General features: G+C 48.7%; 1 protein-coding gene across 1 annotated transcript in view; it reads right to left on the bottom strand.

Moving 5' to 3' along the window:
• Positions 1-16,464, bottom strand: part of PRMT8 (protein arginine methyltransferase 8) — a 93,729-nt gene that overhangs the window by 59,600 nt on the left and 17,665 nt on the right. The window lies entirely within an intron of this gene.

Raw genomic sequence — 16,464 nt, 5'->3', positions numbered from 1 at the left:
CAGCTTTCTGGCAGTCACGCTGATGGCTGAGGTGCCATGCTACAAAGGAGCCAAACAGATCTGGTTTAACCCAGCTCCATCTCTTGCTAGTCAGGTGACTTGAGCCCATCCAGGCCCCAGTTCCCATCTCCATTAAATGAGGACAATACCTTTCTTCAGAGGCAAATAGTAAACACTCAATAAAGGGAAAATGTCCAGCATGGTGGCTGGAGAGGAGATTCCAGGGCCAGTCTCCCCGAACGTGAATCCTGCTCTGCCACGTACTAGCCGTATTACCTTGAGCAAAGTGATTAGCCTCTTAGTGCCTCAGTTTCCCCACATCTAAAGCAGGAATAAAATGGTCTCATCACCTAGAGTTGTCCTGAGGATTCGACACATTGGTGTCTGTAAAGTGCTTAGAAAAGGCCGGCGCACTGAGTGTTTATTAAGTTAAAATGAGTCCCACCTGCCCCCTTAGGAAGATCACACCCACGGGCCTTTCTCCACCCAACAGGCAGCACTTGGCCCCCAAAATGCAGGTCTCCTGGGTTCTGGGCCTCGCACCTTCTGCCTCCCACTCTGGCTTCTGATTCGCGGTTGCTCTGGACTTCAGCAATTGGTCTGAGCTGTGAAGACCACACCTCGGTGACCTGCCCGGGCACCACCGGCACCGCTCTTTCTGGGTTCCCAGTCCTGACACCCGGCCCAGCTGCACACCCACTGCTGCTGCCCAGCACTGGCCGCCGCCACTCCCACAGGCCATGGGGAGGAGGGAGAAGGAGATAGAAGCTTGGAGAACTTCTGGGCCCAGAAGTTTAAGCCTCACTACAGAGGCACAGTCTGCCAGGGGAAGAGCCTCCTCTCCCTGGAGGGGAGGAAATGCAGGTGTGCACAGCACAGCAAGGCCTCAGAGCGGAAGCATCTTTAAAAACAGAGCGAGTTGTGTGCAGTGGTTGGTTGTCCGGGGCTGAGAATCAGGGCTCCTAGATCCTACCCAGACTCTAGTAAAATGAAAGAAGGCATTGAGAGGCAGACAGCACAGTGCAAGAATGTAAACCCTGGGGCCACACTGCCTGGCTTTCAAACCCTGCCCTGCTACTTGGCTGACAAATGACCTTGGGAAGTCATTTTGTCATCACTGTGCCTCAGTTTCCTCCTCTGTAGGCAGAGATCAAAATAAAAACTACCCGATGGAGCTGTCCAGAAATTTGGATGAGTTGATATAAGTAAAGATATTAAAACACTGCCTAGCATATAATAAGTGTTTAATTGTTATTATTATTATTAATATTCAGATTACATAAACATGTCCCTGTTCTCTGCCTCATTTTTCTCATCTGTGAGCTGGGTCACCTCAGACTTCCTACCTCCTTTCCTAGGACAGAGCAAGATAAAGAAAAAACTAGTGGTTTCTTCCCTTTATCGTGTTGTGGGCACAACCCCAAGACCACCAGGGGCTGGAGGGGAGTCAGCAGGGGGATGTGATGGTCCCATTTTCCTGGTGTATCTAGGCTACAGCCTCTGGGAAATAAGCAGGCTTCCCAGTTTAGCAACATCGGATTTCAGGTCGGCAAGATCCCGGGCTGGCACAGGCAGTCGGGCTGCCTCATTAGAATGCAGCAGGTGTGCCCACCCTCAGCTTGGGATGTTGGTCACGGTCTCAGGGAGGCTAAAAATAGACTGTCAATTGCACACTCCCGTGCTGGCTGCAGAGTCACCTCTAAAGCTGAAAAATGCTCTGTGCACGAAGCTGACCCCAATCTTGACTCTATTTAAATATATTAAGAGAAAAAGTCCTAGTTGGTCCAGGCAGCACGTGTGGTCAAGGTCAAAGGGGCCTGCCTCTTGCACCCATTAATTGCCATTCAACTCATTCCAAGGTCTCCTTTTCCGTGGGGTCCCTGAGACTTCCCAGCAGCCAATTTGCAAAGCATCAACCACGTGCACCCATCACATTCATGAGGGAAAGAAATGAGTAAATATGGAGTGTCATTCAGCTCAATAAATACAGGTCACGGGAACAAAATGGTAACTGTGGCCCTGTCACTGGTGTCACAGGCTGTCAGCCTCCTGCAGAGGGGTCCTGTGCTCTGCCCATGAGCTCAAAGCTGTGCCGCCCCAGGGGGCTGGGAGTGGGGTGGGAAGGAGCAGTGGCCCAGGATGCCTGGCCATTCAGCTACGTGGGTGGCGCTTTTCATCCCACAAATACCTAGTGAGCACCTGTTGCGGCCAGGCGGCGTGCGGGCCCTGTGGGAGAAGCAGATGTACAGGGCAGTGCCCTCAAAGCACTCTGCTTTCTAGCAGGAGTCTAAGACCTTTGAGGCTCCACTGGATGATGGAATAAGGTTTGTTTTACAAGAGAAGCTCAAGTAAATTGTTCTGGGGGCTCAAAGAAGAGAGATTCATTTCCATTTAAAGAGCCAGAAAAGCCTGGGATGGCAGCAGTGAGGTGGGTGGGGAACTTTCTGAATGAATTTTGGTAGGTGGAGGTGGTGGGGAGGACTCTGGGAGGAGGGGATGGCTTGAGCAAAGAGGTAAAGGGGAAGGAAAGCAGTGAGTTTGTTTGGGGGAGCAACTTGGCGGAGATAGTGGGAGATTCGGCTGAAGGGAAATCACGGCCAGGCTGTGATGTGATTAAACAAACAGGACAGTGGGGAGCTGTTGGCCACTTTTAAGCAGGGAGTTCTATGTCCGAGCTCTACTTTAGGAAGATGAATGTGATGCAGCCTCCCACAGGGGCAAGGAGGAGAAAGGAGGAGGGGCAGCCCTGGCATCGGGGAAGCAAGGCATGAACTTATGAGACCATTTGCAAAGTTCGGTCAAAAATAATGGGGATCTGAAGCACTGTTGTGTAAGTAGGGCTGCCTGCCGGAGAAGCCACAGAAAGAAAAGCTCTGGGAGCTGGCCACTGATGGCATATCAGGAACCAGAGGTGCCTCCAACAGTTCCAGCCTGGGGGACCAGGAAAACGGTGGTGCATCAACAGAAACAAGCCAGCCGGCAGGAAGGACAGGGTGGCCAGGGAAATGATGAGTTTCAATTTCAATATGTGAAGTGTGCAATGCCATTGCGTCATGTAAGAGAAGATGTCTAGCAAGCAGACAGCAGTGCAGTCCCAGTCAATAAATATTACAAACCAAATTAAAAGGCAAGTGGTAAACTGAGAGTACATTTCTACCATCCCCGACAGGCAAGGTTAATATCCTTAATATGGAGAGCGCTCTTACAAACCAATGAGAGAAAGAAGAACATCTCCGATTTAACACTGGACAAGGAGCTTACAGCGAATTCACGTGAGAATAAGCACAAATGGCAAGTTGACATCTGGCAAAAATATTTAACCTGTTTAGAAATCAGGTAACTTTAAATTAAAGCAAAAAAGTATAATTCTTAAATACCAAATAAGCTCAGCTCCCTCCAAAACTGCTAAAAACTCTATTTTTAATGGCTGCAAAAAAAAAAATAAGTACTTTCGTACAATTCTAGTGAGAACTTTTTGGAGGGTAGTTTGATAAAATTCAGTAAAAGTGAAAAAAAGCAGAAATCTGTTAGCCCAATAATTCCTTTTTTTAAGTATATCCTAAGGAAAGATTCATGGATAATCACAAGCGTGTAGCTATAAGAATTTTGTGAAAGCAGTATTCAATGGCAAAAAATAGGAGTCGACTTAGAGGTTCCACAAAGCACAAGTGACTACATGAACAGTGACAGAGTGCAGGCTACACAGCCTTTTAAATGTTGTGGAAGAGTGTTTAACATCACAGGAATATTACCACGATAAGCTGTGGGTTGAGAAGAGCACGTGGGAGTAGAACAGATAGAGCGATTGCATTTTGAAAATTAAAACCTATTCATGCTTATGTGTGATGAAGAGGGATTCGGGGACTGTCTCCCTCTTGTTGGACTGTCAACAGCTCAGTCTTTCCCTTCTTGTGCTTGTTTATACTTCCTAAAATTTATGCCATTAACACCTACTGCTTTTGTAAATAGCAAACGGTAATAGTGGAAAAGGAAAGGCAGTGCGATTCCAGAGCTCTGGAGGGAAGCTGAGGCTGGCACTCTGGATTTGGAAACCATCTGCACTAGATGGCGGGGGAGGGGAGGGATGAGGGGTTCACGTCGGGGAGATACCCCAAAAAAGAAGGCATAGGGGGATGAGGAAGGTCCAGGGAGAGAAGCTGAAACATTATCCTTTGAGGACCTTGGCAGCATCAAGGGACCCAGTTCTGCTCCAGTTCTGTGACTATCCCTCCTCTGAGGACATGCGACCCGCACAATGAACTCCAGTGACCAGGCACTGGCACTAAACATTGACAACTGCTGCCCAGCGTTGCACATCCACGTGGATGCTATGCTCCGGAAGCTGTGCAGTCACCTCTAAAGCTGAAAAAGGTTCTGTGCACGGAGCTGACCCCAATCTTGACTCTATTTAAATATATTAAGAAGAGAAAAAGTTCCAACTGGTCCAGGCAGCAGGTGTGGTTCCAGGTCACCCCTTATCTGCCATTCAACTCTGATTCCAAGGTCCCCTTTTCCACGGGGCCCCCTGACACTCTTTCCCCAGCAGCCAATTTATAAAGTGTCGACCATGTGCATACTCATGAGGGGGGAAATGAATAGATATGGAGGGAGATTCAGCTCAATAACTACAGGTCATGGGAACAAAATGGTAACTGTGGCCCTGGCCCTGATGTCACAGGCTGTGAGCCTCCTGCAGAGGGAACTTGCGCTCTGCCCATGAGCTCAAAGCTGTGCTGTCCCAGGAGGCTGGGAGTGGGGTGAGAAGGAGCAGTGGCCCAGGATGCCTGGCCATTCAGCTACGTGGGTGGCGCTTTTCATCTCACAAATACCTAGTGAGCACCTGTTGTGGCGAGGCGCCGTGCGGGTCCTGTGGGAGAAGCAGATGTACAGGCCCTCTAGGTCCTCATGTAGGCATACAGGAACCCATAGGACTCCAGACATGTCTCAGGAAGCCATTTAAGATGGTTCAGCCACAGTGGAAGACCCTTGGGAGGGGCTCTGAAAACTCAGTCTTGGTCCATCTGCCTGGCCTCCTATGGCCCTGGAAAGACTCAAGACTCATGTACGGGCTGGGTCTTGAAGAATGATGGTGGGCGCACCTGTAAAGTCTGAAGTCCTGACTCCTATATAAGCAACAGTGGGCAACAGAGGCTCTGGGTGAAGGCAACCTTCAAACATCAACCAATCTCATATATGTTGGCTGAGAAGTCAGCAAAATATTGGGAATCACACAGGGGAGGAAGCCAGATATGCATCGCTCTCTTCCTCCCCACGTGTGCTTACCAGATATGATCTAAACTGTGGTCCGTGTCGTTGATAATCACATAGAGTTAGCTCTTCAAGCACTGTCTGTCTGCCTTTAGATATGGACCTCAGCTTCACCCGAAAGGGGGACATTCCAAGGGCAGAAAGTCAGGCAGCAGAGAGACAAGCAAGGGCTCTGCTGGGCATTGGGACCTCTCCTATTGCCTATAAATATACTAGAGGCCCGATGCACGAAATTCGTGCATGGGAGGGGGCTCCTCAGCCTGGCCTGAACCCTCTCTAATCCTGGACCCCTCAGAGGATGTCTGTCTGACTGGCAGTCAGGCATCCCTCTCATAATCCAGGACGGCTGGTTCCTAACCTCTCGCCTTCCTGCCTGACTGATCACCCCTAACCGCCGCTGCCTGCCAGCCTGATGCCCCTAACCACCTCTGCCTTGACCCCCACCATTGTGGCTTTGTCTAGAAGGATGTCCAGAAGATGTCCGGTCTAATTAGCATATTACCCTTTTATTAGTATAGATAGCTTTCCTGTCTGCTTTGACCAAAGACAGTTCTAGTTCCATCCTCATATCTACTCTCCTGCTTTCATGTCCTAGCATCTGGACTAAAAGATGGGACCCAGCAAAGCAATACTGAAGTCAGCCTGCCCAGAAAGAAGTGCTATGCTAGAGCAGATGGCCCTAGCTCCCTGCTGCTTATCAGGGGTCGGAAGTCTGCAAGTTTGGGTGTGGGGAGAAGGGTCTAGATGCTGTTGGTCCTGCAAGGTGGTGTGGTCTGTATGCACATACCCTCCAGGGTCCCTGGCTTGTTCACTTGTCAACAGATATCCTCACATGTTTCACTAGCATTGGCTTTTTAAAGGCACAGACACTCCAGATTCCCCTCGGGCAAGGTCAGACACGATGCATGTTACAGAGTGTCAGCTACTGTCACCCACTGAGACCTTCCTGTTTTACAGTGTCCCTGACTGTAACTGGCTACTTGGCAGAGCCCATCTCCATATGCATTTTTATTACCATAAGTCTCAAGCCCCAACAAGGCTGTGCTCCTGGGATCCAACTTCCCTTGGGTCCTGTCACTCACCATTCTCAGTCCCCATCCTCCCACTGGGGAACACTGCCAGGAGACCTGCCAGGACCGTGGCTGAGCCAGGGCTCACAGAGGGGTCTAGGGCAATGGTTCGCAAAGTGTAAACCCCAGACCACCAGCATCAGCATCACTTGGGAATTCGTAAGAAATGCGAATTTTCCCTGGCTGTTGTAGCTCAGTTGGTTGAGCATCATCCCATACACCAAGAAGTCACCAGTTCAATTCTCAGGGCACATTCATTGATGTTTCTCTCTCTCCCTCTCCCTCTCTCTTCCTCGCTCTGTAAAAATCAATTAAAAAAATTTTTTTAAAAAAAACAATGAAAATTTTCAGGCCTTATAGCACCCACATCACCATCTCTGGGTGGGGCCCAGCAGTGTATTCCAGCAAGCTCTCCATGTGATTCTGATGCATCACAAAGTTTGAGAAACTCCGAGCTAGAGCTGCATTTTTCTACATTGTGGGTACTCAGTGGTGGATTCTATGGTGAAGTGAGTTTGGGCAAATAGCTAAACAGATATCTTTTCTTTTTTTAGCTTTATTGAGGTATAATTGACATATAATATTGTGTAAGCTTAAGTTGTACAAGGTAAAAATTTGATATATGTATATATTGCAAAATATAAAGAGAAGAGGTTTCTTAATTGTAATCATTTTAAGCCTTTAATTTGCTAAAATGAATTGTGAATCTCCAAGAGGGAATTAGGGTATATAGTTTTACCAAATTTATGGCTATGACACCCTTTTCTCCTGAGAGATCTATAAACATCTCTAGAAATTAATGTTCTGAGGCAACCATCTGGGGATTTAGGACAGTAATTTAGGACAGTGTTCCTTTATGACAATCTGTGTCAATCTCCCTAAAGTGGGTCTCAGGCCCCACACCAGACCAACAAAATCAGAATCTGTGTGGGTGAGACCCCTCAGGCTGCATGTTGAACCAGCTCCCCCAGGGCTGCCTATGAAACCCTGGTCCAGACAGAGCCGGGGACAGCTACGTGCCTTCTCAGTTCCTCTCTGACCCCTGCTGCAGCCCTCAGAGGCAAGCCTGGCACTGCCTCAGTGCTACTGTGAATCCCAGACAATGTCCCAGCAGGGCCCAGGACACCTGGAGGGAGAGGCAGGTCCCAGGACACCAGAAGGGAGAGGCAGGGCCCAGGACACCTGGAGGGAGAGGCAGGGCCCAGGACACCTGGAGGGAAAGGCAGGGCCCAGCTCACCTGGAGGGAGAGGCAAGGCCCAGCTCACCAGGAGGGAGAGGCAGGGCCCAGGACACCAGGAGGGAGAGGCAGGGCCCAGCTCACCAGGAGGGAGAGGCAGGGCCCAGCTCACCAGGAGGGAGAGGCAGGGCCCAGGACACCAGGAGAGAGAGGCAGGGCCCAGGACACCTGGAGGGAGAGGCAGGGCCCAGGACACCTGGAGGGAGAGGCAGGGCCCAGCTCACCTGGAGGGAGAGGCAGGGCCCAGGACACCTGGAGGGAGAGGCAGGGCCCAGCTCACCAGGAGGGAGAGGCAGGGCCCAGCTCACCTGGAGGGAGAGGCAGGGTCCAGCTCACCTGGAGGGAGAGGCAGGGCCCAGGACACCTGGAGGGAGAGGCAGGGCCCAGGACACCTGGAGGGAGAGGCAGGGCCCAGCTCACCTGGAGGGAGAGGTAGGGCCCAGGACACCTGGAGGGAGAGGCAGGGCCCAGCTCACCTGGAGGGAGAGGCAGGGCCCAGGACACCTGGAGGGAGAGGCAGGGCCCAGCTCACCTGGAGGGAGAGGCAGGGCCCAGGACACCTAGAAGAGTGGCAGCCACCCATTGCAGAAAGCACCTTAGTTCTCACAACCAATGAGCTGGGATTGGGTTTAGTCTCTGCCACCTTCAGGCTGCGTAACCTTGGGCCAATCCCAAATATCCTGTCATTGCCAGGGCACCGTGCAGCTCAACACAAAGGGCATTGTGCCCCGTGCTTCCCATCAGCCCCGACTGCCTCTTTGTGGTACAACAGCAGTGCCTGCCTCAAATCAAAATGGCATTACATCCTCCCAGCCCTCCCTCTGGCTCCTGGATCAGGAATTGCTAGGAAGGAATCTACCGGATTTGTTGGGCCTGACCTATTTTTTAAATAAACTGGGGCTATTTCCCAGCTATTCGTCACTCTTCTCCCAAGACTCTACATATTACATTCTCTTATATCCTCAGATATTTTGGCTTCAAGAGATGTCAGGTTAATTGGATACTTGGCCCATGGTTCTTCCTCCTTAATAGGCTTAAAAGCAGACTTCCTCTCTTGTCCTCCCACTTCCCTCCCAAGTCAACAGGAGCCTCTTTCTCTCCTTTGACTTGGAGGATGTCAGAGCACTTGACTTCCTCTCCACCTTCCTTTCCAGCAGGTGTGCAGAAAGACCTGGCCAATCCCCACCCACCTGCACTTCTCCTGGAGCCGGACAAGCTTTAGTCCCAGATTTGAGTTAAATCTGAGGACCTGAGCTGTGCTCGAGACTCTCCACCCCAGGCTGGGTCATTGGTAGAGTGGAGGGTGCCAGGCAGATAGAGCACCTGTGGGTTCTGATCTGGGCTTCTTCTTTCCCTATTCAGGTCACTATGCAAAAGCCAACCAACCTTTCCTACCCTCAGTTTCCTCTTCTGTCAAATGACAAATGTGTGCCCCGCCTCTTTCACAGGCCTCCTGTGATGACTGAAAGACACTGAGTGTGTAACTATTTGGAGAAAACTTTGAAGTGTGGTACAGGAGTATGAGACTTTCATTTCTGGAAATGGGACTCTAGGCCCTGATGCTATTTTTGGATGCTTTCTGGGCCCTTTACTGGCACTAGACACAGTGACCTTGGCTGCCCTGAGCATTCTATTCTGTTCACTGTTTGACTCTGGTCCTCACCCTCCACATCATCCACTCTCTAGGCCCTGTCCCCTCCCCCCCCCGCCCCCCCCTCCCCCAGCCCGCTTCCTCAGAGCCTTCTAAGTGTCATGCAATTAATATCTCAGGAATGTAGCCGTCATGGGAAGTCAGTCATTTTCTCTGACACCTGGTCTTTCCTGCTCCTATGGCCTCTGCAATCGGTTATAATTTGTGTTGTTTTGTTGGCAAACGCTTTCATTCTAATTGACTCACAATTGTAGGTGTTACTTCTACAATGAAGTAATAAATTCTTCAGACCAGTAACTAGACCTTAGGTGTCATTGTTTCCCCCTCAACACTTGGCCCAGAGCTGGGGCTCGTAAAGATATGTTGATTAGTTTCCTTACTCTTCAGCTGAATCAATGTTGCCCATTATAAATACACTATGAAAGTGAAGTGAAGGCCATGCACTCAGAGACCTTTCAATCCCCTGAGAGGGTGGGGAGGTGGCAGTCAGAAAGACAAAACTGAGAAGAATCACCACCAGAATCCTAATAATACTTAACACTATGAAGCGTTCATTGGCACTCCAAATGGTTTTACTGAGAAGTAAAATTTCTGGAATGTCTACAAGAAGAAAATAGCTTGCAAATATCAAATATATTTACTAAGCACCCATAATTCCATCCATATAGACTTCTGGTGGCTTTAAGTACAGATTCAAGGTATTTGTTAGACATTTTTCCAACAATTTCTTCACATCCAAACAAAGCAAGGCCAGAATTGCAGCTCACGATTCCATGGCTCTGAGAAGCTGACTGACTGACTTAACCCATACAGCAAAGTGGGTCAGGACCCAAGAGCTGACCCCTCTGACCCAGGCTCTGACCCTATCATCTGTCCATTAAGCTAATGGCTGGAGAAAAACATGCTATAATGTCATGTTACAAGTAAGAAAGAACATCACAAGTTGTTGGCTAAGACCAGAGCCACACCAGCTTAATCTAGGTTCTCATCTGGTTCCCATGGACTCCTCCAGACACTTTCCTTCTAGTTCTAGCAAGTCTATTTAGTCCGATAAATAGATTTCCACCCCAGATTCTTAGCAGAAGTGACTGACTCTTTTAATCAGAGATTCTGATGTAAGTAGTCACTGAAAATACTGACACTCCAGCTAGAAAGAAATGCCAGCCATCTGGGAATATTCAGGTCTACTCCAAAGGTGACCTCACATTAGCCAACAACATATTCTAGGTAACTGGCTTGTCAAAAGCTCTCCCAGGCAATTCGGGTGATCTGTGTAAAAGCAAAAAAAAAAAAAAAAAAAAAAATGCATACGAAATAACAGTGTTTGAGACATTAGACATCAGGCAACAAAAACCCATGTCCCTGAGAGGTGACAAACAAACAAGGTGAACGCTATGAAGGCCCAGTTTATTGCCTGGTGTGAGTACTGAGCAATGGTGTAGGGAGCAAGAACCTAGAGAGAGCTAGGAAAATCTCTTGGTGGAAGAGACAGAGGTAGGAATTAGGACACCAAGGCAACTAGAGATTGCAAGGCAGAGTACAGAAGCCTATACAGACAGGGGGCTTTGTAGAGAGTGGAGAGAGTGGCCTTCAAGTCTCCATCTGAGACTGACCAAATCATGCATGTGAAGAAATTACCCGAGGCCAGGAAGATTACTCCTGAAAAGATAGAGGGACTAGCCTGTGCTACCCACACAGGGCCTGACAAGGTTCTTGTGCCCCCAAGCCAGAGTGGAAAACGCAGAAGAGGTGTTTTTTTCCTTCACTTGTGGGAATTAGTCCTAGATTAAAGACTTCTCTGACTCCACTAAAAGAAGCTTAAAAGTAAGACCTGGAAGAATTAAACTCTCCAAATCATTTAACTGTATCCCAGAACAAAGCTTAGAAATACAAAATATCCAAAAATATCCAGCACCAACAAGGTTTGGATTCCACAATGTCTGGCATTCAGTCAAAAATTATCAGGCTTACCAAAAAAGTGGGAAAATACCACCTCTTAGGAGAAAAAAAGTCACTCTACATCAACCCAGAGAAAACACAGATCATGAAATTAGTAGACAAGACAGGGTCATTAAAATTCTTATTATAATTTGATTTCATATGTCCAAGAAACTAGAGGAAAGATTAATCATGGTAAATGAAGATATGGAAGATATAAAAATGACCCAAACTGAACTTCTAGAGAAAAGCACTATATGTGATGAAAGATACATTGGATTAGATTAACAGCAGGTTAGACATTACAGAAGAAAAGATCAGTGAACTTCACACAAGAAAATAAAAATCTATCCAAAATAACACATGGGGAAAAAAGTTAGATGGAACATCAGTGAGCTGAGCAACAATCTCAAGTGGCTTAGTACACTTGTAATTGCAGTACCCAAAGGTAGGGGAAACAGAGAAATATCTAAAGAAATATTGGAATGATGGCTGAAATTTTCCAGCTTGATAAAAACCATAAACTTACAGATCAAAAAAGTTCAATAAACTCTGAGGAAAAGAAATGAGGGAGAGAAAACTACACCACTCATGTCACAATCAAATTGCTTCAAACCTCTGATAAACAGAAAATCTTAAAAGGATTCAGAGAAGGGATAAATACAGGCTATATGCAGAGGAACTACTATAAGAATGACAGCCAACTTCTTATAAGAAACAACACAGGTCAGAAGACAGGGCAGCAACACCTTTAAAGTACTGAAAGGAAAAAAATGAAACTGTCAACTTAGAAATCTATATACAGCATAAATATCTTCAAGAAATAAGGCAAAGGAAAGATTCTTTTGCGATAACAAAGCTGAGAGTTTTCCTTACCCACAGGCCCTCACTATAAGGGATGTTAAAGGTCATCCTTGGGGCAGAAGAAAATGACACCAGATGGAAATCTGGATCTGTGCCATGAATGAACTCCCAAATCAAAGACTGGGGCAAGGTTGGTAAATACAACACACTAAGCATTTGTTTGTCAAATTAATCCCTTAGTGTGAACTCATTCTCCGGGCCCTTCACTCCCTTTCACTCCCGAAAGGAGGAAGAAAGTATTCCTCTCATTTTAATGATTAAATTTCAATAATAATGGGAAAGAGGGAGAAGACAAGACCCAGAGGCTGTATTCCCAGGGAATACCTGTGAGTCCTGGAGCCTGAGAAAGGTCATATCTGGAAGCCCAGGGAGGCCGTGTGCCAAAGAGAGAAGTAGGAAGGCCAGAGTCCAGCTGCCATCCCCTCAGTGATCTGGGGTTCTAAACTGTTGTTCCTGACTCCTGCATCTTCTACATGCCTGTGAGGCCCTGCAACCTCTCCAACCCCCGCCTGCTAATCAGTCTCTGGCCTTCATTCTGTTCCTTGTACACCCCCAAAATTTGTTCCCACCTAGGGACTGTGCACAGCTGTTTCCCTATGTATTTGACTGGTTCACTCTTTCACCTCATTCAGTTCTTTATTCAAATGTCACCTTTGCAGAGTGGCCTCGCAAGATTACTCTATCTGCAAATACCACCACCTGTACCTCTTTCTATTCCCTTACCTGCTTTAATTTTCTTTAGAACTCTTATCGGTACCTGACACTAATTCATTTATTTCTACATATCTGTCTTCCCCTTAAAATGAAAGCTCTATAAATGTAGGCAGCATCAGGCTCTACTATAATCCCAGCTTCTAGAACCTACCTGACACTGAGTGGGAGTTTAATAATCTGTGGAGGGTATGAATAAATGAGCACATGAATAAATGAATGACTTCCTTAACATGGTGCCTGGGGCAACCATGCAAAGAATGGGACTGAGAAGCATAGGAAGTCAGTCCTGGAGGCCCACTCTCAGTCCCACAACAGGCAGCTCCTTCCCAGGGCGTTTCCCCAGCTATCCACACTTGATGGTCCCCCTCTGTGCTGGCTCTAAGATGCTCACCCCCCCCCCCCCCCCAACAAGTGGCCTGCCCCACCCTGCTGTCTCTCTGGGGAGGCTGAGCACTCCAGAGTCCAGGAAAGCTGGGCTAACTTTGTCCATTTGGCCAAAGTGTAAGCTGGGGCTACCAGATTCATTACAGATAAGGTTCAAAGTCATTTGCAAGGCTTACCATGGTCTGCTCCCCACCATGATCTGGCTCCTGCTCCCTCCTCAGGTTCCCTCCTCAAAGGCTGCTCCAGTCCTGCTGCCCTTCTTTGGGTCCCCTCATTGCACTGTGCCTGTTCCTCCCAGCACTGGTACCTGCTGTTCTTCTGCCTAGAATCACCAGCTCCTCCCTCTCTCCTGCCACCGACCTGCCCAAGCCTACACAAGGATAACTCCAGTAAGTCTTCAGCGAGGCTCAGATGTCATTCCTTACAGCAAGTCTACTTTGATCACCTTCCTGCACCAAGTTAAATGCCCTGGTGAAGAAATCAGTCATAGAACATGTAATCTGCCCATTCCAGAAAGATAGATGTCACCAGAATGACAGGACCTCAGTGGTTTGCCAGGCCCTTCTCTAAGGGCAGCCTTTTGAAGTTGCTAATCAGAGGGTCCCAAGTCTCTTACTAGGTGTCGTGGGATTTCCTTTCCATGATGAGTGTCACAGTCCCTTCCACCCAAGTGTCATGAAATTCCCCCTCCTATACATCACACCAGGCAATTCTCAGAAGAGGGCTTACATTTCATCTAAGTATAAAAGAAAGCTTGTATGTGCTAAGAAATGGAGGGAATTGAAGCACGCAATCTTCAGAAGACCTTTGCCTCTCGTCTTCCTGCATTGCAGTTCTTAGTAAATGCTGAAGTCTTATTTTAAATTATTAGTCTTGTCTTTTTCCCCAACAACTGCCTTCTGTAGGTGCTTCCCTGGCGCCCTCCTATTGTCTTCGCAATGCCCCTATAACTGCCGGTGTACTCTCCACTCCCTAACAAAGCATAAGTTCCTCAAAAGTAAGGACTGTTTCTTACTCAGGCACATTCCCAGGGCTTATCCTAATATGTGGCATGGGGGTGACACATCGTACATTCTCATGCTTCCTGAAGGAACAGCTGAGTGTATGCACAGATGGGTGCATGGACAACAGCTCTGCAGAGGAGACTGACACTCAAAGAGCTTAAGCGGCTTCCCCACAGGTCCCTGATGTCAGCAAATGACAGAACTCGGGGTTTCCACGCTGCCAGGGTTGGCAGTAGGCAGGATTGCCGAGAACTTGGAATGTTTCTTCAGAATCCAGTTTTCCTTCCATTCCCCAAGCATCTTCCAGAAGATGGGGGTCCATGTGTCATCTCGGCTTCCTTAGGGCTTAACTTTGATATGCAAACAAGGTCTACTTTTCTGAATGCATCCAGGACAGGTGAGCATCTAGCAATCCTAGTCAGCATCACAACCACAAACCAAACAACAGCACCATTTGTTGGCCAGGCCCTACGGTAAGTGCATTTTCATTACTATTTCATTTGCTCTACATATCAATCTTTTGAAGAAAAAATATATATAATGATTCCATATATATATATATATATATATATATATATCTACACTAATAAAAGAGAAAAATGGTAATTGGCGTACGGTGCTACCATTTTCATTGGCTAATCAGGGCTATATGCAAATTAACTGCCAACTAAGATGGCAGTTAACTGCCAACAAAGATGGCGGCTAATTTGCATATGTAGGCACAATGCAGGGAGGCGAAAGGGAAAGCAGGAAGAAGCCCCCTGCCACTGACAGTGATCGGAAACCCAGGGGGGAGCTAAGAGCTGGGGGGCAGGGCAAAGGCGGCCCTGGGGCAGCCTTTGCCCTGCCCCCCAGCCATGATCAGAGAATAAGGCTCCTTTGCCACCCTGGCCAGTGATAACAGGAAGTAGGGGTGGAGCGAGCGATGGGAGCTGGGCATGGTCGAAGCTGGCAGTCCCAGGAGCTAGGGGTCCCTTGCCTGGGCCTAAAGCGGAGCCCACGATCGCAGGGACGCTGCAGCTGCGGGTCCCCGCTGCCCAGGCCGGACGCCTAGGCCAGAGGCGTTAGGCCTGGGCAGGGGCAGAGCGGGAGATCGCAGGGAGCTGGGAGTCCCCTGCCCAGGCCTGACACCTCTGCCGGAGGCCTCAGGCCTGGTCAAGGGGCTGATCCAGTGATTGGTGATCGGAGGGTGATGAGGGTCAACTCCTCTGGCCGAGGCATCAGGCCTGGGTGGGGGGCGGAGCCTGGGATTGGGGGGATATCATGGTCCCCTTGCCCAGGCCTGAAGCCTGGGTCAGAGGCGTCAGGCTTGGGCAGGGAGTGGAGCAAGCGATCAGAGGGAGATGGGGGTCCCCTGCCCAGCCATGATTCCTGGGCCAGAGGCCTCAGGCCTGGGCGGGGGTCAGAGCCAGTGATCAGGGGGAGATGGGGGTCCCCTGTCCAAGCCTGACACCTTTGGTGGAGGCGTCAGGCCTGGGCAAGGGGCCGATCAGGCGATCGGAGGGTGATGGGGGTCTACGCCTCTGGCCGAGGCATCAGGCCTGGGCAAGGGGCAGAGTCAGCAATCGGAGGGGTCTGGGGGTCCCCTGCCCAGGCCTGACGCCTGGGCCAGAGGCATCAGGCCTGGGCTGGGGGCAGAACCAGTGATGGGGGGAAATGAGGGTCCCCTGCCCAGGCCTGACACCTCTGTCAGAGGCGTCAGGCCTGGGCAAGGGGCCGATCCTGAGATTGGAGGGTGATGGGGGTCAACGCCTGAGGGCTCCCAGTATGTGAGAGGGGGCAGGCTGGGCTGAGGGACACTTCCCCCCCCACCCACCCAGTGCACGAATTTCGTGCACCGGGCCCCTAGTATATATATATATATATATATATATATATATATATATATATATATATATATATATATATATATATATTTAATGAGCCTCAGAAAAAAAGAAAGTAACTGGTCCAAGGTTATAGCATTAAAAATTGGAAGAACATGAAATCAAGCCTACGGGAAGCTGCCTACTATATTTTAACACAGATTCATGTTGCTCCAAGGTCAAGATCCTGAAGTGTAGATAGCCAATAATGATAGACACCACCCCCTAAATGGTTCCCAATCAAAGTCCCCAAGGTGTAGCATTCTGGACTATCTCTTAAGTACCTCACCATTTTCACAATTAGGCACAAATATTTGTCTCTCTCCTGAATCACCCAGAACAAACTGGCGAGAGCTTTCCTTTATTTGGCTTGAAAAAAAAAAAAAAAAAAAAAAAAAAGACCTTGAAGAGGAAAGTTTCTAATTGGGCAGTTTGAAAAGGCTCAGGGCTATACAGATCCTCGGCCTC

The sequence above is a fragment of the Myotis myotis genome, unplaced genomic scaffold, assembly GCF_014108235.1.
Source record: "Myotis myotis isolate mMyoMyo1 unplaced genomic scaffold, mMyoMyo1.p scaffold_m19_p_3, whole genome shotgun sequence".
NCBI lineage: Eukaryota > Metazoa > Chordata > Mammalia > Chiroptera > Vespertilionidae > Myotis > Myotis myotis.
Note: the sequence above shows the minus strand (reverse complement) of the source record. Positions and strands in the feature narration are given on the sequence as shown.